This window comes from Triplophysa rosa, linkage group LG25 (genome assembly GCF_024868665.1).
Source record: "Triplophysa rosa linkage group LG25, Trosa_1v2, whole genome shotgun sequence".
Lineage (NCBI taxonomy): Eukaryota > Metazoa > Chordata > Actinopteri > Cypriniformes > Nemacheilidae > Triplophysa > Triplophysa rosa.
In genome coordinates this window covers 11,509,710-11,534,253 of record NC_079914.1, presented here as the reverse complement: position 1 = coordinate 11,534,253, position 24,544 = coordinate 11,509,710, and the positions used below count along the sequence as shown (strand labels likewise).

General features: G+C 37.4%; 1 long non-coding RNA gene across 1 annotated transcript; it reads right to left on the bottom strand.

The window, feature by feature from the left end:
- Positions 1-2,390: 2,390 nt before the first annotated feature.
- Positions 2,391-8,471, bottom strand: LOC130548842 (uncharacterized). The gene is made up of 4 exons (XR_008962092.1): positions 8,313-8,471; positions 7,832-7,975; positions 3,525-6,751; positions 2,391-2,887 (listed from the first exon to the last, which is right to left on the bottom strand). It is a non-coding gene; the product is annotated as an uncharacterized LOC130548842 (long non-coding RNA).
- Positions 8,472-24,544: the final 16,073 nt, after the last annotated feature.

Here is a 24,544-nt window from a genome sequence, read left to right as displayed (position 1 = left end):
TGTCTCATGGCTTGTTGTTTGCGTGTTTCATCATGTGACTCAGAACCAATGAGATTTGACATTATCGACATGCCACCATTTTTAACGTACTGTGCTGATCTATAAGGGATATGCGACTAAATAACTTAAAAATATAAAATATTTTCTTTTGGACATGTATTATTTAGCTTCAGAAGTCAGTTAAAAAATGGATAGACGTGCTTTTTGGAGCTTTGCCACGTTGACCCCCATATAAGAAGATAACATGATGTCATTTAATATAAAATGACTTGTTTGTGTTCAACTGAAGTATGGAAGTCATGGCATGAGGATGAGTAAATGATGACTGAATTTTCATATTTTGGTGAACTGTCCCTTTAACCATGTTTCAAAACACACCAGCGTAAACAACCATGGACAGTTTTCCAGTAGGAAAAGATACAACAATACATTTGGAGGTGATGAAAATCTTCCTGAAATGCCTCAAATGATTTAGATTTGCTTGGGCCTGCATATGTGGTCTTGTGAGAATTCTGAAGGGTGTGGAAAGATCTGGCAATGCTTTAATATTTGATGGCTTCCCTCCACGTCTCTCTGTCTCCTCCTCTCTCTCTTTCTGTCTCTCACCATTGTTTCCAATTTAGGCTCTGTCAGATCCGTCTGAAGGAACTTCAGCAGCTGTGTTCATCTGATTGCCGCTCAGGTTCTGCAAGACTAAAGTGTGAATCTGAGAAAGGCTCCAAAAACTCCACACATTCCTGCTGACGCACACGAAACGTTCAGCATCTCTCTTACAACACAGATAAGGGCTCTTATAAGCCAAATGATAATGTCAATGAAAAGAAACGCCTCAGCAAAATGACGGCTAATACTTACGCCCCAAGGACGAAAGCGGAGAGAAAGAATGGGAGCTTACAGGGATAAAAACAGATACGAGGGAATAACATTCAGATTTGATGTACTTCTTCTGTATTGTAAGGAACAGTTAGGACAGAATGTATTATGGAGAAATGGTGAGATATTTGCCCAAGCCCCTTGACAGTCAATTATAACATAAAGTCGTGAAAATGCAAAATGTTTTTAAAGGGAAAAGTGCAAAAACAATGTTCTTGGTTAGTATAATGTCCAAAGTTAGTATAATGTTAGATTCCATTTAGTTTAGCTGATAACACACCAATATGAAGTATTTCTGAAAAAAAGAGAAATAAACCTGTTTTATATTTCGTACCAGTGTTGGGTGTAACTAGTTACTAAGTAATTAGTTACTGTAATTTAATTACTTTCCCCTTGAAAGAGTAAAGTAAGGGATTACTCTCATTTTTTCTGTAATTTAATTAGTTACTTCTAATGTGATTGCACTAAATACTGTGTAATATACACAATAATGGAAATGACATTAATAAAAAAGTATTTAAAATTAAAACTTAAAAATGCATGCATTAATGTATCCTTCTTAAATTTGTATACTTTGGTCAGTTAATAAGAATAATTGATATAGTTATTTTTTATTTATTTATTTAATAAGCCGATTCATGTCTATCCTTGAATCAATTCTAATCAAGTTTGAAAAAGTAATTAAATACTTTTTTGAGAGAGTAATTTGTACAGTAATCTAATTACACTATTGAATATATAACTAGTAACTAGTAATGAATTACTTTTTCAGAGTAACTTACCCAACACTGTTTCGTACCTTCTTGGCAATTTTTTCTTGTTTTAAGCATAAATCTAAAACAATTTAGTTAGATTTCTCTGAAATAGACCAAGTAAATTATGCCATTTTGCTACCAAGGTGCATTTGTCATCACTGAAGGATGCATAAATCATTTCTACTGGAAAATAAGACAGAAAGAGGAAAAAATATTCATTGGGTGTCCTATCCAACTTTCTGGGTCCGTAGGAAACACAGCAACACTGGAAATAAAACTACTTGTCAAACAATTTCATGAGGTATTTAAGAAGTACTGTGCCTTCATTTCTACATCCGTCCATTAACATGCATGTACAGTATTTCATTATAGGGGACATTCTACCAGAAACGTACATTTACCGTGAAAGGGCTTGATGCTTTAGCTCGTCCTCCTAAAAAAATAAACATACAAAAACAAGCTTAAAGTCATACAATCCAATTTCAGAACTCACCCTTGTGTCAGCTTCACCTCAGTCAAATTAAGTCAAACCAAATGCGTATAGCACACATTTTATGTTGAGTTTTATGTAAACGTGACAGGACTGACCAAGTGGGGACAGTTGTAAAATAATGTTTATTTGTAGAATTTATGTATAATTTCATGTTTTTAATCAATTGATATGAATGATAACAACTTAAACTTGCTATTGATGGAGTTTTTTTTCTAAATAACATTTTTTTAGCATAACAAAACTATGAAAGCTGGACAAGGACAGAATTTGTGATTTTCAAAAATGTTTTTAATAAAGAAAATGCTAATGGCGTTAGCATCACCAAGGTCATGGGTTCAATCCCAGGGATTGCACACACTTAAAAAAGAAAAACGTATTGTACAATGTAATGTAAGTCGCTTTGGATAAAAGCGTCTGCCAAATGCATAAACATGAATGTATGTAAATGTAATTAAATGACATATTCCTTTACAGAACAGCTCACAGAAATCAAACATCAGTCAGTTTTAGACATTTTTTGGATGAAATACTTTTTGGATGAAATATTCACTGTAACAGTTCAAGGACAGATAATGTACGTTTCAGTAGGCCTAGATATGGGGCTGACACACAACGTGTAATCACGCCCTCTGCGTCATCTTCCCATCCTCCTTGTATTTTGTCATATGCATCGCGAGCACAAAGTCCCTTTGTACCCCTGTCTCCATTATCACCGCAACGAGATCAGTAGCGTAGTGAAATTCAGAGGATCACAGCAACGTGAACCCTGTGAAATGAAGACACGGGAGAGTTGAGGAGGATGAAAACCGGAAGGTTCCACAACGTTACTCTCTTTGCGCCCTTCGGGTGCTTTTGTGAAAAACGTAGACTTGAGAAAATGAAAAACGATGACGCGGTTAAGTTGGTTTTTAAGCAAAGATGGTTTCATCATCAGAATTGACTTTAAACCAGTGCGGACCAAGCGTTCATTGATTGCGGTTTAACGTATTCATTATTTTAAATAAAGTTTGGGTGACTCGATCTTCTGTGCACTCTGCTTGTGACTACGGCACAAACGTTTTCCAGTGAGTCATGTTTTTGTTCATTAAAAGATCAAGTGGCCACTGCTGCTTTATTTCCATTTGAATATCTGTCTTCATTATGGATCTCATCTAGTGTACTCTATTCTAAACAACCAAAGCATTTTTTGTCATTTATAGTCGATATCAAAACTCTTCGCTGATAGAATACACAATACATGTCAAGTCTCTCTTTCTCTTGTCTTTGTCACACAAAGCGATATGTCTTGGTCTCGTGGCCTGCTGCAAACAGACTGTGACCCTGTGGCTGCAACGCATGATGGGAATGTTCTCGACTATTTTCTGACCAAGCATGTGAAAATACAGAAGAACTTCGTCTCATACCTTCTGCGTGCCATATCACTCGCATCTTTTCTCCTGGGGTTTCGGTTGTGTGGGGGGTTTTCTGCAGTCCATGTAAGCTTAAAGATCCATCTCCATCCATAGCGATCATTAACTCGTCCTGTCATAACAAACCTGTTTGACTTTCATTTTCTGTGGGACACAAGGTTTGTTGTTAGTCCACCAACGTTAACATCAAAAAGCTAGAACCATGAACCCTGTACAAGAAATTACCTTGTTTAAACTGGAATTTGCAATAAGGTTCTGTGGTTCGTATAGCTCTCGGTAGTTTTTTCCTTCTGCAGTGTGAGTCACAGCCTCATTGATCTCCGGGTCTCTGTACATTACAGAAGCACGGCAGTGTTTCGCGATAGGGAATGACCCCCTGTGACTCCGGTGGGAAGGGAGTGTGTGAAATTTGGGGGTGGATTAAGAACCTGCTACTTGCGGGTCAATTACCCTATTATCTCCCCTGTCGGCATGGCCGGTCGCCATAACGACGCACTCTATCTGTAAAATTGTTTCCAGTAAAGGTGTTCCAAAGTTCTATAACACTTCTTTTTATCTTTGGTCCTATTTACTCCTGGAAGTAACATGAGACTGTTTCTGTCAGGGGATGAATTCTCATTATTGCAGCCGAGCGCCGGTGTGAACCAAGCTGTAGATGTGAGTGCTTTGAATTCTTTACATTTTCAGTCAAATTTCGTTTGACAGTTGATTTCTTCCCCGAATTTAGCTCGATTGTTGATGGACAGGAAGAGCACGAGGTAACACTTGTGTAAGCTGTAGACTGATGCATGCTGGGAAGTTTCCCCAGGTGCTGGCGTGCAAGATGGAGAGTTTGAACGACAGAACATCCACACACACACAGCATTTGTCTTAAAGCTGACAGCCACGTCAAAAAAGAAAAAAGAAGAACGAAAATGCAAGAACTAAGAGCTTCTCCAATTGCTGTCTTGTAAAATGGCTCTCTTTTTATCTCTTTTAATCTAGCCCACTATATTAGGGACGCTTTCATAGGAAAGCGTTACTTTTATTTTTGATCACAGGGATTTTTATCAAACCCTGAAGCATTAATATTCAAAACGTAACTCATTCTGTGTTATGGACATCAAAAATGTCCTCTTGTTAAACACAAACGTTATCGTTAATCCTTAACATTTCACAGTTTAACTTTGGTTGTCGTTATTGACAATAAAAAATATAAGACTTTCACATGGCTGATGATAAAACGGGGGAAAAAATCTTTATTGACGCTGGAAGTTCTGTAATAAAAGTGCGTATGCAGTTCACCATACTCGCCAGCAGGGGGCAGTGCAATAATAAGACGTCTCACGGGTCAGCTCAGCTGTTGCATCCTCAGAAGCTTCAGGGTCTTGTGCGCGCGCATTTGAAACGAGATTTATTTTCAATGTATCTAACATACGTCACCGAACCAGCTCATCCCTCGGACACGATAAATAACCCTACAGGCTTCATCTGACGCAGGTCTGACGTCATTATACGTGTCTGCGGAAAGCTAGAACATATGCCTTCAAGGATAAAAAGTATCTTGCTGGTTTGACTTCGCTACTGAGTTCCACACGCTCTTCTCTACTGGAAGGCAACATGCCAGAGAGCTCAAATATTCATTTCGAGTTGTAAGGCGAGAAATATTTAATACTGAAACGGTATTGGGTTAATTCCGACAGAGCTCGAGATATACTCACGCAAACTAGATATTTGGAAGTCAAATACATATAAATATACCCTCTCTCTCTCTCTCTCTCTCTCTCCCTCTTTCGGGTGAAAAATAGCCTATGATAGGATATTCGACTTTTATATGTCAGATAAACATGATTTCTCATAAATGTGAGCAGATGTAAATGAGAAATATTACCCATATAGCCTATGCTGTCTCGCAAATATCGGTATTTTTATTGATTAAGAAACCGAATAATGCTGTGGTTCCACCTGCAAACAAGAATATACTTGTGTTAAAAAGCATATTATGTATGAGTATGAATAAATAAGTAAATCTATACAAATAAAATCTATTCATTTGACAATTTATACTTTTTTGACAGCGGTGACAGATCACGCTAGTGGGCGGGGCTTAGCACGACGCGTGCCCATCAAAACAAGCACATCAACATCGATTTGCAGATATTGTTGCCAAGGTGACAGTCGTGATATGTTTCTTGTCGAGTGCTGCGCCAAGTAACGTTTCTCTTATTTACTCAAGTACATCAACTCACTCTCAGAAAGCGGCCATCCCTCAGACCGCAACGTGCTCTCATTAATACTATTTAAAAAGCTTTTACAGAAGAGAAGTGAATCAAAACTGTCACGTTTCCCTGTATCTCCTAATCTTCTTCTTCTGTCGTTCACCCCTTCATTCATTTATCACGTTCCTTCACCCAAAATGCCACTCTTTTATTTTTCATTTTCACTTCACCTTTCTTTGGGGTTATGGCATTTTATTGACATTGAAACGGGACAGACGATAGGATGTAAGGAGTTGAATGGGAGCCAGAACTGAACTCACATATGAGCCACGTGAGCAGTAAGTCTAGAACAAATGCAACTCTTTACAATGTTTCTTGAGGCATAAGACCTCATTTTCTTCAATGACAGCTCCATGCAGTGCCTTTACATCTCAGATGTATGGCTTTAAGTTGAGACGGTACTTTTTCACCGCCAAAGTTGTTCGGTACCATTGATATTGCGGTAACTGGTTAATTCACAGAATGGCACAGTATCTACTACCACAGCGTTATTTAATATTTAACAATTTTTTTCCTTAAGTATACCATGATATAATACTATATACCACGATACAAAGAGATTGAGATTACCTCATATCACCCATCCCTACTATAATAGTTTTCTCTCATTTCTTGTTCTGTAATTCGTCTTTTCATGACTCCACACGGTCGCCGTCACCATCAAGGTTTTATTCTCTCCGTCTGCTTCTATCTCCTTCCCCGTATCGCTCTCATTTCCTTTCCCTCGAAACCCTCTCCATTCCCATCTCCATGCATCTCTCTACTCAACCTTGATTTCAGGGCCTCGGCTCGTCCGTCCATTTCTTTCTTACCGTCAGCGTAATCTTCTTCTCTTCTCCATTATCTTCTCCTGTCTGCTCCCGTTGCTCTTCTAGGCCCCGTCTCTCTCTCTCTCCCTCTTCTTTAGTTCATGCCTTCTGTGTGTTTAATCAGTCCGTCAGTCGCTCTGCTCTGCAGGGGAAGCTGAATTATTGATCGAAAAGTCAGGATGAAAAGGAGGTGAAGTTAGAGAGAGAGAGAGATGCTGCTGATTCAGGGCATGACAGAATGTTGGTGTGCGTTTGTGCGCGTGGGGATATTTTTATTTTATCCCACGTCAGAAGACTGTAAAAGTTACAGTATACATTTTGAATGTGGGGGAAGGTAAATACAGTGTGCGTATATTTTTTGATGTGATTAAATTGATCAGATTAAAAATATTTACATATTTAAACTATATACATGTATATTTATTTATTTATATGAAGAGTTTGTTTCCAAAATGAGATAACTCAAAATTCTTTTATTATGTTATCATGTTTTTTGTGTTTTATTGTGTTAGATAGCTGAATTTTGTTTGAGTTATTATGGCTTAAATCAAAACAAACCAACTGCAGTTTGATTGATAATAATTGGAATACACAATAAAAAAACATGATTTTTGAAATTTATTAAAAATGGAGTCATTTCATTTTGGAAATAAACTCTTTTTATTAGGGCTGTCAAACGATTAATCGCGATTAATCGCATCCAGAATAAAAGTTTGTGTTTACATAATATATATCTGTGTACTGTGCATAATAATTTTGTATTTATTAACACATGCATGCATATATTTAAGAAAAATAAAAAAATGTATAAACATTTATTTATAATTTCAATTATCGGTCAATATAAATAAATATATTTAAATATTTCCTAAATATGTATTCATGTGTATGTGTTTGTATTTATAAATACAAAATTATTATGCCCAGTACATGGATAAATATTATGTAAACACAAACTTTTGTTCTGGATGCGATTAATCGCGATTAATCGTTTGACAGCTCTACTTTATGTATATACATATACAAACAAGTAATATTTTATGTGCTTTACATGAGTTAAAGTACATTAACATGGGGAAAGTCAAATGACGTCAAATTGACATTAAACTGACGTTAAATTGATGTTAAATTGACGTCAAAAAAGTGGAAAATGTGGATTGCTGCTTTAAAAATGACAATATAAAAACACTGTCCAAATACATTGTTTCTGCACTCATTCCTGTATTTTTTTTACCTTTTGCAGATGCTTTCATATTCACAAATTGACAAATTGTGTTCCCTGGGAATGGATCCAGTGACGCCGGCGTTGCTTGTGCAGTCCTCAGTTGAGCTGGAGTTCCCAGATGAATACTGTATTTCCCCCACAGAAACGTTTTTGCTGTATAAAACCCATCAATGTAAAGAAACAACGCAGCGTATATGCCATCTCAAGGTAAGTTTGGTGTCACGCTGTATAACATTCAGTCCGCTGGTGCAACACTCCGAGTTGTGCGCTTGTCAGTCTTTTTTAATTAAATGATACGCCTATTGAAGAACAGGAATGAGAAACTCTAAAATATAAAAACAGGGCTGCTTTGCGTCAATATGCACAACCTCTTATAAAAGCAGGCTGGAGAAAGATTTAATTTGCATGTAATCCACAAGTAAATTCGTGGAAGGGATTCGCTTGTCGTCGACATAACAGAAAACCGGATTAGGTAATTAGGAAAGCTCACCCGGCTTTCCGTGGGGAGGAGGTGAGGCGTTCAGAATCCGTCCGTCAAGCTGGGAGGATTCCTTCCATTGACCTCGGGATGATCAGAGCCGTTTAGCTCTCCTCCAAAACACCCAAATGTCTTAATCTTTCTTTCCCACAATTCCCCTGGTGAGGTTCAGGTACGCCCATTGAGGTAAGCTCCTTGAGAGATGCTTGAGAGGAAACAAAGATTTATTCACTTGCTTTGCTTTCCTACACGCATTTCCTTGGCTTTGGCTGTTGAAAATATAACATATTCCATGATAACAAGTACTTAACCCATTTGCTCCTTGAAAATGAAGAACAGATCAAATTCTAGCATGTCACACGATTATTCTCCGAGAGAAAATTTCATACTTGGACTCGACATCATAGCTGACCTGTTTAAACTGTGACCCACTTCTGTTCATGAGAGAGCTCCTGTCATATACTGCCAGTTCAAAGCAGAGAGTCAGAGCTCAAGACTCTTTGATTCAGCAACTTTTTATGTTTTATGTACATTGTAAACCCGAATGTTCAAAGAAATTAAACAGTTTAAGTAGTGTAAACTTAATTTTATATTTAAAAAATTCCTAACTTAAATGTTTTGAGTTCCTGTAACTAATTCTTACTTTTGAGTTAGTTTAACTTAATTTCAACAAGTTAATTCAAGATGATTTGTTGAGAATGAAATTCAGTTCCCAGCATGCTTTGCGTGAGACTGCATTAGGAAAGTAAATTTTGAAATGAAGTGTTATTTTATGAGTTTTTAGAAAGGAAAAAGCCTTGTTAATGATGAATGTTCAATTATCTTGGATATTTAGAAGAGTTTGTTGTGTTTTTGACTTTTGGGGTTACCATCGTTCAGAAGAGTGGTGCTTATGCTTAGGTTGTGGGAGGTGCAATAGCAGTCGTGTGTGTGTGTGTGTGTGTGTGTGTGTGCGTGTGCGTGTGCGTGTGCGTGTGCGTGTGCGTGTGCGTGCGTGCGTGTTAATTGTTGATGCAGCTGAACTGTTTAGGTTGTCTTAAGACCTTTCATTTATTTAGCTGTAAATAAAAAAAGTTACTTTGCTAAATGTTCAAAATTAGAAGGAGTCAACAACAGTACAACAAACTCAAAACTGACTAGTTTTGCTTACTTAAAATTGTTCAAAATTAAAAGGAGTCAACAACAGTACAACAAACTCAAAACTTACTAGTTTTGCTTACTTAAAATTGTTCAAAATTAAAAGGAGTCAACAACAGTACAACAAACTCAAAACTGACTAGTTTTGCTTACTTAAAATTGGGAACATCATAACTCAAAAAATTTGATGTAACTGATTACCTCAAATTTTTTGAGTATTCCCAACTTATTCGGGTTTACAGTGTACCACGATTTCAAAACCAATGCCACTCTTACTTTCAGGAGCGTCCCAGGAGCTGTCTGAAATATACAGATGTTCTCCTCATTAATGAACACCTTACTCCCTACCCAAGATCTCTTCCTCGGATGTTTTTCAGTGAGATTTTGCACATGGCTGTGCTGAATGCTAAACTAATACTGCATAATCATAACATTATTGTGTGCTGTTATGATTCATAGGTCTCTTTATCGCCTTATCACTCTTTTATAGAGTCTCAGTTGATTTTAAACTGCAATCGCACGCCCGTCGTGATTAAATTAAAGTGCGGTGGACGGCACTTCACGTCCTGTAACGCCGCGGCCGTCAGTCAGAGGAACAGACCATTAAAACCTGTTTATGATACCTGACGACTTCACTAAATTAGCAAAGCATTTGAAAGTCAATAAAACAGATGCTTCAAAGGGAACCACAATTCCCGTAGCTCTCAGAATGCCAATGAAATGACACACAAAAGTTATTAAATCGGTTAGCAAAATGTGAAATGAGTGGAGGAAAAAGTTTCATTTTAAAACATAAATAAAACTCCATAAATAAAAATTCCATGATGCCGTGTTTATTTAAAGTGTTGTCGTGAGCTTAATTAATTAAAATTCTGTCATCATCACCCTCAAGTTGTTCCAAATCTGTATCAATTTCTTTGTTCTGATGAACACAGAGAAAGATATTTGGACGAATGCTTGTAACCAAACAGTTGTTGGCCACCACTGACTACCACAGCAGGAAAAATGAACGTGCTGGTCAAAAGTGCCCCAGAACTGTTTGCTTTCCTACATTCTTCAAAATATCTTCTTTTGTGTTCAACAGAACAAAGACATTTATAAAGCAATTTTTACTACTAGTCAATAAAAAATATGGTCATGCACATATGAATTATGAAAAATATGAATTCAGTCAGATGGCAAAATCTAAGGCAAATGTCAAATTCGTATTCCAGATATTTGGTAAACAAACCCTCATACTTGTGTTTTTCCGGACAAAAAAGGTTTTTAAATAAACTACAACTGGGAAAAAATAAAATACTCAAACTCGTCTAACATTAACCAGCTTCCCAGATAACACAGGGACGTATGTAATATGTCTGCTAAAGATCTGGAGGAACATCTGCTGTGTAAAAACATCTGCTAAACGTCTTAGAAAGAGCAGTTTTACATACACTCTAAATCATGCACATCTTAAAGACATCTTCTAGATGTCTATGTGACATCTGACAGGAGACATTGGGACAAAATAAAAAATACGTCTTGCAGATGTAAATGCGGACATCAAACAGACGTCTCCTAGATGTATGTGTTCTATCAGGTTCACTACGGTTGATTTTATAAACATGTCACAGCTGACTTTAAGATGAATGACTTCTGAAGCATGATTATGTGATTTATTTATTCTACTGCTAGCCTTATCTTGCCATATATTTACAGAATAAAATTCTGCAAAACTACGCTGTTCATGTTCCACTAGAGGCTGGGCAGCAAAACGCAGTTCTGATGTACCTGCTGTGTAAACGTTTGGCATGAAGGGAACATGGCGTCTGTACCCAACATCTGCCCCGGGGGACTGCTGTAAAAGAATCAAAAGACAACGAACTGATATTTGATTTCAAATCTTTGATGTCACCACAAATCCCTTATGACAGCTGAACCAAAGTCACATCCTGAGGTTAATCTGCTCCCAGGGGCCCGACATGTCATTCTATATGAATGACAAAATTATTCATGGGATGATCCTCTTATCGTCATTTTGAGTTAATGCATAATGCTTGGAATCAAAATGATACATTATTAGAGGCATGCTCAAGATTTCACTACATTGTGAGATGAGGTGGAGATGTTTGGACTTTTCTGTAATCATTTTGAAAGCTGTAGCATTTAAAATATAACATGACATTGCAACATCTCTTACAAAATAGGTTTGTATATATAGGTATGTATCTTACAAAAGGCGTATGGTACAGTGATGTTAAAGGGACAGTTCACCCGAAAATAAAAAAATTACTCACCCTCAAGTTGTTCCAAATATGTATACATTTCTTTGTTCTGATAAACACAGAGAAAGACATTTGGATGAATGCTTGTAACCAAACAGTTGTTGGCCACCATTGACTCCCATAGTAGGAAAAAATGACAATGGTAGTCAAAAGCCAGAACTGTTTGCTTTCCTACATTCTTCAAAATATCTTCTTTTGTTTTGTTAACAGGATAAAGCAATTTGTCCTACTGTGGTAGTCAATGGTGGCCAAGAACTGTTTGGTTTCAAGCATTCTTCTAAATATCTTTCTCTGTGTTCATCAGAACAAAGACATTTATGCAGGAACGATTGGACAGGAACAATGAAGACAGAATTGACATTTTTGGGTGAACTGTTCCTTTTAAGTTTTTTCCTCAACCCTGTTTAATACACAAAGGCAACGATAAGATTCATAACATGATGGTTTTTGGAATGTTATATTTGCAATTTATGTTAAACCTCATCTGTAGTCATTTTATACCTTTAAACTCATCTTTGATCTTATAAGTTCTTCATGCTGTAGAATATGAATGTAATTGCTTTCCTGTGGCTCAGTGGTTAGAGCATGGCGCTAGCTACGCCAAGGTCATGGGTTCGATCCCAGGGATTGCAAATACTTAGAAAACAAATGTATAGGATAATGCAACGTGAGTCGCTTTGGATAAAAGCGTCTGCCAAATGCATAAATGTAAATGTAATGTAATTGCTAAATATAGTATATGCATAGTCATCGATATGCAAATTAGTCTCCGCCTCCACTCAATCACACCAGTTTGGACAACTCGGCCAGCTGGTTACAACATGTTTGTGACATAAAAACACGAGCGGTTTCAGTTTTTGAAACAATCTTTGGTAAACTGCTGTTTTATGGAGAAAGTACTTGCATAGGGTTTGTCTAAAACATATTAAAAACACGACAAAGACATGTAAACCATGTTAAAATGTAGATTTTTTACCACAGGGGCGCTTTAAAGGGATAGTGCACCCAAAAATGAAAATTCTGTCATGAATTACTTATTAGCAACTGAGATTTCTGGGGCACCGTTGACTACCATAGTAACAATTATAGTATTTTTTTGTTCTGTTAAACACAAAAGAAGATCTTTTAAAGAATTTAGGAAAACAAACAGTTCTGGGCCACCTTTGACTACCATTTTTTGACTACTGCAGAAATCTCAGTTACTAACATTCTTTTAAATATCTTACTTTGTGTTCGACAGAACAAAGAAATGTATACAGGTTTGAAACAACTTGAGGGTGAGTAATTCATGACAGAATTTTCACTATTGGGTGGAGTAACCCTTTAATTTCTAAATATAAATGTCCATTCTAGCTTTCCACACTCTTAAAAAGGTGCTTCACGATGTCATAGAAGAACCATTTTGGGCTGAATGGTTCCATACAAAACCAAAAGTAAGTTTTAGATTAAAAAAGTAATCAACATGTTTCTTCTATGGCATTGCTGTAAAGAACTTTTTGTGGTGTTTTTTTAATAGTGTGGAGGTATGAAAGGAAGAATAAAGTCTGAATCACTGGAAGCTAAAAATAGACATCGACCAAAAGAATTAAAACACTTAAAAATTGTGTTTTTAAGTGCTGATTGTGGTTTAAAGCATTTAGTCCATCTCAACCCTTCAGGCCATCACTGAAAATGTAATCGATTTTATTACCAGGTTAGTGAGCTCGTATAAAAAAGAACATGCTTCCAAATTAAGCAAATTTCTGATGCATCGGATTCAAAGTTCATACAGCCGATGAGAGCAATAAAGTCTTTGTAGATGCTGTACATTGCGGCGCACAGCAGTGGTATAGAAGTGCCGTTCTACTGTATTTGAAATGACACTTTCATAAGTTAACATTTCGTTATAACATTCAAATACGGTAGAATGACACTTCTATATACCACTGCTGTGTGCCGCAATGTACAGCATCTGCTAAATTGAACTAATTTTCTAATTTTTCCATTTCTCATTCTCTTTGAACATTCATGTGCTAATGTTTAAAACAAACTGGCTGCGAGATAATATAAACCCGCGCTGATTGAGTTTGGCTTGACTTCCGTCCAACATCATCTCATAGCATCTCATCTTCTATTTTTAAAGGAAGAGCCATGCTAGTCATGCCATACTATCGCGAATAAGGACCCTCTCTCTCTCTTCTCTGTGAAGGTAATGTAGTTTTTCCTCGCTCTAATTGGTGCACAAAAAATCCCACCCACCAGCTGTCAGCGGCCCTTAAGGAGAGCAGAGGCGCGAGCCAATTACTGTCGGATCTGGAGTGTTCTGGACGGGGCTGGTCTGTCACCCCCGGCTTCCTCCGCCTGAGCTCCGAACCGAGCGGCGCGGCCCCCACTGACGGGAGGTCAGACGCGGTCAAACAGCCATGCGTACTACCATAACAGTGCTGATAAATGTGGACAGCCCCTCGGTAACGGCTTCAAGGAGTAAAGAGGAGGAGAGGGAGGGATATAGGCGGTACTTTCCAAGACGAAAGATTATCGAGGTGCAGTATTTAACACAATACTGTGAATGGAGCTTAAAGTGATAGTTCACCCAAAAATAAAAATTCTGTCATCATTTATTCATCCTCTTGTCATTTCAAACCTGTATGACTTTATTTCTTCCACAGAACACAAAGAAGATATTTTGAAGAATGTTGCCCCCATTCACTTGCATTGGTTTTAGGGTGAGTGAATGAGGGTGAGTGAATGACGACAGAATTTTTATTTTGGGGTATTAAGGGGAGAAAAAGAGAAAGTAAGATAGTGGCTTGGTTTTAAAAATGTGTGAGCTGCCTGTGTTGTGTTGTGTTTTAGAGGTTTGCTTGGAAACTCCTATTTCACCTGAGAAAAAGATCCAGAATTTTACGAATGTAATAGAATGTCCTGAACTGGGCTTGTTTATTGTTTTATACTGTTGTGTGAGGTCTACTTATGACGTCCGCGTGGTTTTTACATTCGATAACATAACACGTGAGAGATGCTTATGACGTTCGCGTGGTTTTTATATTCGAAAACATCAAAATCAATAAGTAATAGGCTATTTGTGACAAGTAGAGCGGGACGAGGGCCGTGAGGGAACGGCGCAAGGCCGGTGACGCGAGTGACAATGAGTGTCAGCTGAGCGTTGCACCGGTCTCGCATCTCTCACGGAGGAGCTCCGGAAGCATAAGAGGAGCGACAGCAATGAAGGATGAGAGAGAACCAGGCCGTCTCGTCAGACGCTCTGTTTATCTTGGGCGTGCCGCATTGAAGACTTGGAAGTAAACGCCCACTGCTATGATTGGATAGCAGTTTGCGTAGTAAACTTAGTTGGAGCCTTCTGTGAATTTGGTTAGACACGTAACGTTATCACATTATCAGGACATATCAAGCGATCTCTAACAAAGCAATAGTGACGCATGGTACAAATATGTTTTACTCACATAAGATTGCTGCGCCATTCCTGTCGGATCCAATATTGACTGCACAGCACTGCTTTTTAATTTCAGTCTCAAATCCAGCGCCTTGTTCACAAAGGAATCCATGGTCAAATGACTCGAACAAATGCTCAATGTTTCCCACGTGAGCAGGAACGTACTTAATTATAAACTTCAACCACGCATTCCTAATATCAGAATCCGAAGGAAGCGACTGTGTTCTTCCACAACCAGGCGCTGCACACTGTTGCATGTTTGTTGCTTGGTCGCTCTAAATAAAAATAACAGTGAAGTCCTCACTTTAGACACGGGGCTAGCCGCCCTCGAGAGCCCTTCGCCAAAGTGACAGGGTTGCCAGATCTTCACAGAAAAAATAAGCAAATAAAGACAAGACAAAAACAAACCTTAAAATGCAAATTGTTTATATATTTTATAAGACCAAAAATTCTTAAAATCTGTAACAGACCATTTATTAAGACCTAAGTGACGAGGCTTTTGGATCTAAGACCAAACGACAAGCATAAAAGCGCTTATTAACAACAAACATGGCAACACAGCAAAAGAGCGCTGTGTGATGGAGCCTTCCGAGTATAAACACAACACAGCACATATCAGCAGTTTAGTTTAAACTGACGGACAAAACAAATCTTTAGCCGAAAAATATGTCGCTATGGTTGCCAGTTTGTCGATCATCACAAATGCGGGAGTGTGTACTATGTAGGGTTGGGAATCGTTTCAATTTTATCGATTCCAATTCTGATTCTGCTTATCGATTTCGATTCTTATCGATTCCACAGTTGAAGTAAAACATTTAGATATCAACCTGTATGGTCATTTAGCCTGCTTATTGACTTGTTTGCAAAATATATATATATATACTGTATATACAGTGAGGGAAATAAGTATTTGATCCCCTGCTGATTTTGTAAGTTTGCCTACTTACAAACAAATGAAGGGTCTATAATTTTTATGGTGGGTTTATTTTAACTGATAGACACAGAATATTAAAAAAAATAAATTTTTTTATATAAAGGTTATAAATGATTTGCATTTCAGTCGTGAAATAAGTATTTGATCCCCAAGCAAAACATAACTTTGTACTTTGTGGAGAAACCCTTGTTGGCAAGCACAGAGGTCAGACATTTCTGATAGTTGCTCACCAGGTTTGCACATTGTCTCGGATACATTTAGTCCACTCCTCTGTCAATCTTTAAGGTTTTGGCTGTCGCTCAGCAAATTGGAGTTTTAGCCTCCTTCACAGAGGTTCTATAGGACTAGGGTCTAGAGACTGGCTAGGACATTTCATGTGCTTCTCCTTAAGCCACTATTTGGTTGTCTTGGCAATATGTTTTGCGTCTTTGTCATGTTAAAGGCTCATCCATGACCCATCTTCAGTGACCTAGTTAAGGGGAGGAGGTTCTCGTCCAAGATTTTACGGTACAGGGCCCGTCCCTCAGCCCCTCAATGCGGTGAAGTCATCCTGTATACCTGTAGCAGAGAAAAAGCCCTAAAGCAGAATGTTTCCAACACTGTGCTTCTCTGTAGACATGATGTTCTTGGCTCATAGTCAGCATTTCCTCCCTCCAAACACAGGAGTCCATTTTGGTCTCACAGCAGTGCCAGCACTTTCGCCAAAGCCTTTTCTGAATCATTTTTATGTTCATTGTCAAACTTAAGACGAGCCAGGGGCCTTCTTGGGCAGGAGGACCTTGCGGGTGCTTCAGGATTTCAGTCTACTGTGGCATAGCGTGTTACAATGTGTTACCAATGTTTTGCTTGCTAACTGTGTTCCCAACTGTCTTGAAATCATTAACAGGCTTCTTCCGTGTAGTTCTGGGCTGATCTTTAACATTTCTCATGATCATCTTTACCCCATTGGGGAAATATTGCAGGGAGCTCCAGAACAAGGGCATTTGATAGTTATTTTGTATATCTTCTATTTCCAAATAATCACACCAACAGTTGTCTCCTTCTCACCAAGCTTCTGTCTGTAGCCTATTCAAGGTTTGTGCAGGTCTCCAATCTTGTCGCTGACATCCTTTAAAACCTATTTGGTCTGGACCATGGTGTTGGAGAGGTTGAACTGGAAGATACAGATTCTGTTGGCAGGCATCTTTTATATACATAACAAGCTGATTTAGGAGTACTTTCTTAAAGTGACAGGACTAATCTGTGGTCCATATAGGCACATAACCAATCTGTGGAGCCAGAATTCTTGCTAGTTGGTAGGGGATCAAATACTTATTTCACTGACTGAAATGCAAATCAATTTATAACCTTTATATAACATTTTTTTCCCCTGATTTTTTTTAATATTCTGTGTCTATCAGTTAAAATAAACCCACCATAAAAATTATAGACCCTTCATTTGTTTGTAAGTAGGCAAACTTACAAAATCAGCAGGGGATCAAATACTTATTTCCCTCACTGTATATATATATATGTATGAGCACCGTTTTGTGTGTATTTACACATAGAAACACACCTTTTCTGATTTATTACAATTTGTATTATCATAGTTGAACTACATCATGGTTAAACTGCAGTTACTATAATGCAACTATGGTTAATTTGTGATTCCTGTGCTTTAATGCAAATTCTATAGCTAAACTATGCTTACTATAGTAATATCGATAATTTTCATAAGGGCTTTTATTGAGATATCAGCAGATCATGCAACGCATGTACTTTTCTGAAAATATGCACACAGGAATTGATAAGAGGAATTCAAATTTTAATCTCAAGTATCCGATTCCTATTCCTTTCGATTCCGATCCGATTCCTAGCCTTTCGATTCCGATTCCAAATTGGAATTGATTTTCGATTCCCAACCCTAGTACTATGTGTGGCTAAAGTCATTCGCGAACCAGTGGGCGGGGCTAGAGAAGTAGTCGTTGATATTTTTCTGTGGAGGCGGTGTTCAACCTATCATAGATAGGTGCATTCCAGGACCTGGCGTTCGCTGAGCCAGGTGTCAATAACAGTTGTAATTTCAGTAACAAGGGCGTTTTCAGTTCTGACACTTACAGGAAGTTCGCTTGAATACGATTCCCTCTTATACAAGAAAATCTCGGGTTAAAATTGTGGTTTTAATTCATGGCTCCTTTAAAGGTCCGGTTGAACGCGCAGTTTTTTGAATAAATGCGAAGATATCAATTGTTCTAGGGCAGACATTCCCTTCGGCCACCACTTGTCTGACTTTTCATAAAATGAAAATAAAAGTTTTAAAAAGTTATCTGGCATGTTTATATAGCCTCAAAAAATTAATATGACATTTTTGCCACAGGAGAAATACAGACAGACAAAAACAGACCAATTATCACATTTGTTAAAACGTTTTTTTGAGTCTATTATAATGTGTACAATTCAATGTGCCAAACATTTGGCTCAAGTTTATTCTCAACTTTGAGATTGGAAGACTTTGGCACATAACACATACATTGTTACCCAAACCATAATGCAAACTTACAGGCGGTCAGGTAGCACATGTAATTGTGCTGTCTGGAAGAATGTTCATGTAGGGGTCTCCATAAAGGTGTTTTTTCAAAGTAGACGGGCATCTTTAATTCAGCCTCCATTTCTCTATTTAAAGATATGCCGGCAGAAATGATGTGACTTCGCACATACGGCAAATGGAAACCAGCAATCACGCATTTCCTGCGACGCATGCATCGCCTCAGAGCGGCACGGCATCACCTGCCTGTCCAGAAACCGTTCACCTTTACCTCGCCATGGAAACAGACAGCTATTTATAGCCCTGCATAACAACAGTGCGTTTGAACAGATGGGTACATTGAGGAATTTCGGGTAAAGAGTAAACACACCTGCACCACGTTCACCTTATAAACCGCCTGCGGTGTCGTCAGCTGTCAGGGAATTGCATATTTGTCCTGTTGAACATTGAGGGATTCAGTGAGTCATTTGTGTTATAGTAAAGTGTCCAAGTTGTGCACGTTCGTCTACATACACTGCAAAAAAATATTTTCTTACTTTTAGTTTTTTTCTTGAATCAAAATACATGTATGGGATAAGAATAATAGGAGAAAGTGGGGAAAAGAAAAGAAGAACAAATGATGGAATAAGTTGACTGAATGAAGTTGAAATTAAGTCATTTTGCTTGAAAATGTCGATTTAAATCCCGATTGAATAATTTTGATAGATTTGTACTACAAACAAAAATATATGTTTATAACAACCTAAATGAGAAATGTTGAGAAACAGAGAGTATTTTGCTTTAAAAAAACACTGCCACCGCTTAATGTTGTACCTTTTTTCTCAGTTAAAAGTCTGCGGTAAAACCTGGTAATATTTTTCTCTACCTCTCTATTCATTTGCTTTTATGGTTTGAGTCTAATTTGACTTTACAGATGGTGCCCGACACCTCTCATAACCGTGTGATTCTGTTATTTCTGTGTGTTTTACATTATGTTAATTTTCTTGCCTCTTTAAAGTAACCACAATGCACACCATCATGCTGTTTACTACTTTCTATCCCTATAAATCGAAAATCCAAAAAGCTGGAATATGTTAACCACTAACCAGACAAATGCTATATATGCTTGGATGAGTTTTTCAAATATGTACCTACACATCTATAGGTGTTATGTCTCATCATTCTAACAAGCCCTTACAGAACAAAGGTGTTGTTCCGAGCATCTTTGTGTATCTTAGGAACTGTGAACTCTGCATCTCTCGACGAAGCTCATGAATGCTTTATTTACCGCAATATGTGTTCACTTTGAGTTTAATGACATCGCTGCAGCCCGGCCTCTCTTTCCATTCCTCTATAAAGCAGGTTTAATGGGTAAGAGAGGCTAGAGAGACACCGATCTGCCAAGTTTCCTCATTCGTCATAAAATCAAACAAGCTCTCGCCACTTGCCGACTTCCAGAAGTCACTCTGCAATCATCCGTCGCCTGTAAATCTGTTAGCGGGGTGCGTTTTGTTTACGGAGAGCATGCACAGCGACAACAGCTATTCATTGTAATTCTCTTCGGATTTCCTTTTGGTACATTAGCAGATTTCCACCATCAGCACTTAGCGTTGGAGAAGTTATATGGCCGTGCGAGATACCTGAAAACAAGCAGAGCAAAACTGATGAGAGAGAAAGATGGTGCTTAAAGAAGCTGAAGAATGATTGATTGGAAAATGACAGTGGATAAAGAGTTTAGAGATGAAGAGAGAGAGAATATAATAATAGCTTCAAGCCAGCACAGCAGTAAAATAACTGTAATGCAGAGCTGATAAGATGAACACTTGTTTCAGGACTTTATAGATTTGTTGGGTCATGACACTGTCTGACAGCTTGTCTGGAAGCAGGTACGTGGAGGCGTTGGATCGAAGCTTTGCACATATCATATGAGCATGACAATGAATATCAAGATTCGTTTAACAATTTTGTAAATGCTTTTATGTTGATATGTCAAAGTGGACATAGATAAATACAGACGGCACATTGACCACTACATTGTATGTCAAGGCTGTCTTATAAAGACTTACAAGTGAATGGGGGAGCTGCGTTTTTCTTGATAAAATGCACGATAACTTTACAAATTCTAAACCAATTTAAATGGTTTATGATCTAGGTAAGGTTAAAAAATGTTTGGTATTTCAAAATTACTTTTAGTCATATAAGGAATTGTTAAAACTCCTACTGTAAGCATTGAAATACAATTAGAAATGCAAAAAGTTATTGTGCACGTGCTTCTCTTTCTCAGAAATAATAAATAAACGTAACAATATTAATATGTAATGTAAATCCAAGTTATACATAATAATAGAAACATATACACATATTAATACAGTACATATAATACATGTAAAATATATAGATTTTATATATTAGATTTTATGTTATTAAATATAAAAACAATACATTTAGGGAAAAACTAATAAAAGGATTCAAATATGCGTTCAAAATATAATAAAATGTTACATATAACATATAAAATATATATATTTATACTATATTTTTTCAATTATTTGTATAAAAACTACTTTTATAAGTTATTTCAAATAAAATTGTTCAAATGTACATTAAGAATGAATATATATATATATATATATATACAATAAATATATATTTTTATCATATACAAATATGCTTGATAAAAATGTAGTACATAATACATATACAATATATAAATTGTATTTATATTTTTCTACTTATTTATAAAACAAATTAAATAAAAAAATGGTCATTCAAATCAAATGTTTTAAATGTACATTCAAAATGGTGAAAGAAACCAGTCAAACTATTGAATCAGAGGAAAACAGAATGTCTTTAGATTAAGTTCCAATAAATATTTGAAAGAAGTCATTTGAATCTCTTGGAGACTGAAAATTCGAAGAATATGAATACATTTATATAAACACCTTGTGCTGGGCTCAGTGGAGACATGTTGAGATGCAATAGTGAAGAAGAAAACTGTAGATAGAATTATAAATGGAGTCATGTGACTGCCGTGATGAGGAAAGATGCAGGAGAGAAAGAAATAAGATTGTTTTCCCTCAGGAAGGTAATTAGGGATTGTGAATGTTGCCTCTTTACAGCCTGTGGCTCTTAAAGAGAGAGAGTGTTTTGAAAAACCGTTCCCTAAGCAACAAAAGATCTGCCCTCTTTCCCACTGTTTTACTAAGACTAATATTAACATTGATTTTCATGTTAATAAACGTGCTGTGCAGCTACACTACTTTGGTAGAACAATCCAGACGGGAAAAATAAAAGCTGATTTCACACTTTTAGAACCATTCCAAATAAACCAACCACAGGTAAAATCAATGGATTGCCGTCAAAGGAGAAAGTACAACATCTTCCATTTTATCTATTTAAAGCGGCCCTAACACATGCAGTTTCTGCCAATCTCATATTAATCTTGAGTGCCTATAGAGTAGTATTGCATACATCGTATCTTCAAAGAGTATTTAGTTTGATCACATTTATAAAAGATAGATACAGCTGTACGATTATTTCCGAAAGCATACGCCGCATGCGGGGGGGAGGGGTACGCTGAACTAAAGCACGTGCGCACCCATTGCCAACAAAACACAGACATCAGTTTCACTCACCGCATGCGGTTCATGTCCGGCATCTTTTAGCGCTGGGACGGCTCCATATATCAGTTTCAAACGATCTCCAAATCCAGCGTTATCTCCACCGTTTATATAACATTCATCACCCAAATGCAGTGAACAAACAAACACCTGAACTTCGCGAACGTATGCTCTCTCTCTCTCTCACCTGCACACAAGTAAAAGTGACGTCTGCGCATGCTCCTTCTCCTGCTCTCCTTGCTGCTGCGTGGGCGTGCCGCGTGCTTTTCCGGGAGAATTGTCCAATAAGGGACTAAAAAAAGTTGTTACGAAACAGTTTTATATGTTTGAAAAAAACTTCCCGAAACCTGTACGATTGCTGGGGGAGTGTATCGAGCCCAGAAATACTACGCAATACGCCCAACTCGTTTTTTGAGAAGTTGACCAAGTTAAGCATTAGAAGACAGCACGTTTAACATTGTAAAGAAGTCAGAATGCATGACACCGTTGCAGCACCCCTTTAATAGGGATAGTTTGCGCCAAAATTTTTATATCTGTATATGACTCTTTCTACATGGAAAAGAAATAAATTTGAGAATACATGGAAGTCAATGGGGTCCAATGTTGTTTGGTTACCAACATTCTTCAAAATATCTTCTTTTGTGTTCTGCAGACGAAAAGAAACTCATACAGGTTTGAAATGACATGACGCTGAGAATTTGATGAAAGAATTTTCCCTTTAAGGCAGATGACATTTCAAAAAGGTGTTAAAACTCTAATGCAGTGTTAGACATGTACTTTATTAAATTGGTCGGCGGTGGGATTTCAGACAAGAAATATATATTCTTTATATCTCTCTATTGGAGACAAACCTGCTTTACCATTAGCTTTTTACAGTCAGGGTTCAAAAATGGAAACCTGAGCAGCCGCTGTTTCGTCTATAATTGTCTGTTTTATTACTTTGAGTAGTATTCTGAATATTCATATTTTTTGTTTAAAGTATGTTAAACGTCTGAAAACCCGAATTTACCAGTTGCAACCAAAGTCTCTAAATAAAAGACAGTTTGTTCTTGTAGAGAACGTCTAAAAGATGTCTAGGCACGTCTACAAGTTTGTACACTCGTACTGACACTCGTTCTTTTCCGTTACCATTATTTTAACATTTCAGACTCAAAAATGTTTCAAAAAAATAAAAGCTACTGTATATTTGAGCTTTTTTTGACACATTACAGTTTTGCATTTTCTGGCCATTCTCTCAAACAACCTCACAAAGTGCATCATGGGATGTCCTTAAGCAGTATTTAAAAAGTTGTCAGGAATGCTAGACCCTTCTTGTCTGCTTTTCTTTCGCTATCCACTCTTAACACATCAATTAAAATATACATTTGAGTTGTAGCCTATAACATATTTTCATATTTGATACACTTATTTCGATCATTTCAGCATAATAATTTTATTTAAAAGATCATATGATAAACATAAAATGAATTTAAGCCAAACATTGCACAGAACACGTTTTCTTCTCTAGTTCATTCCTAGTCAATTTTACTGTACTGTATGTACCGTACTGTAGTTTTCTCCAGTGGCCACCGAATTAGCAGTCTGAATAAGGATAGGCTATAGGCATTGCTTACGCACTTTCACACATACCAGACAAATCGAACAAAGCTCAGAGCAAAGAACGGCAAATAGAAAGTCGAATAGAGGGAACACAAAGTGAAATGGAAGAAAAACTCCATGTACAGTCCTGAGCGTTTTGGTGACTAATGCCAGCGATTACAGCGAGCGTGATAAATGGATCTGATTAAACTGCAGTGGACGTGAACTCCCAGCTGTCTCATTCTCTCTCTTTCTCGTATTTGATTGGTGTGGTGTGACTAGGGTTTATGGCACGGCTCGGGGGACTGCAGTAATTAAATTCTTACCTGTGGAGCCTCTGTACCACAGAGCCAAACCACAGCGGAACTGGGATGGGGGTCTTCTCGGCATTGTGGCCCAACAGGTCTATTAGAGCACCTGCTATGAATAAGAAAACAAACGGTTGTAACTAACATTACTGTCAACTAAATGTTTAAATGCAAGCATTAATACACAAGGAATCAATCAGTGCACAACTAGAAGGCTTTTTCGTGGCCGTTATACTTTTTTTTTACCCTTTATAGTAAAGTCGTGTTATATTACTATAAAAGTTGATGTGGTTAAAGAAAACAAATATAAAAACCTGATCTCGGGAATTTTGCGTTGTGGCTAATTTGTATGAAGTCGTACTATGTGAATGGTACACAAACATACGATGATTAGAAAAACTGAATACTTAAACCCCTCCCCTAACCCCACCCCTAAACCTAAAGGCACCGACCAAAGCAAATTGTAC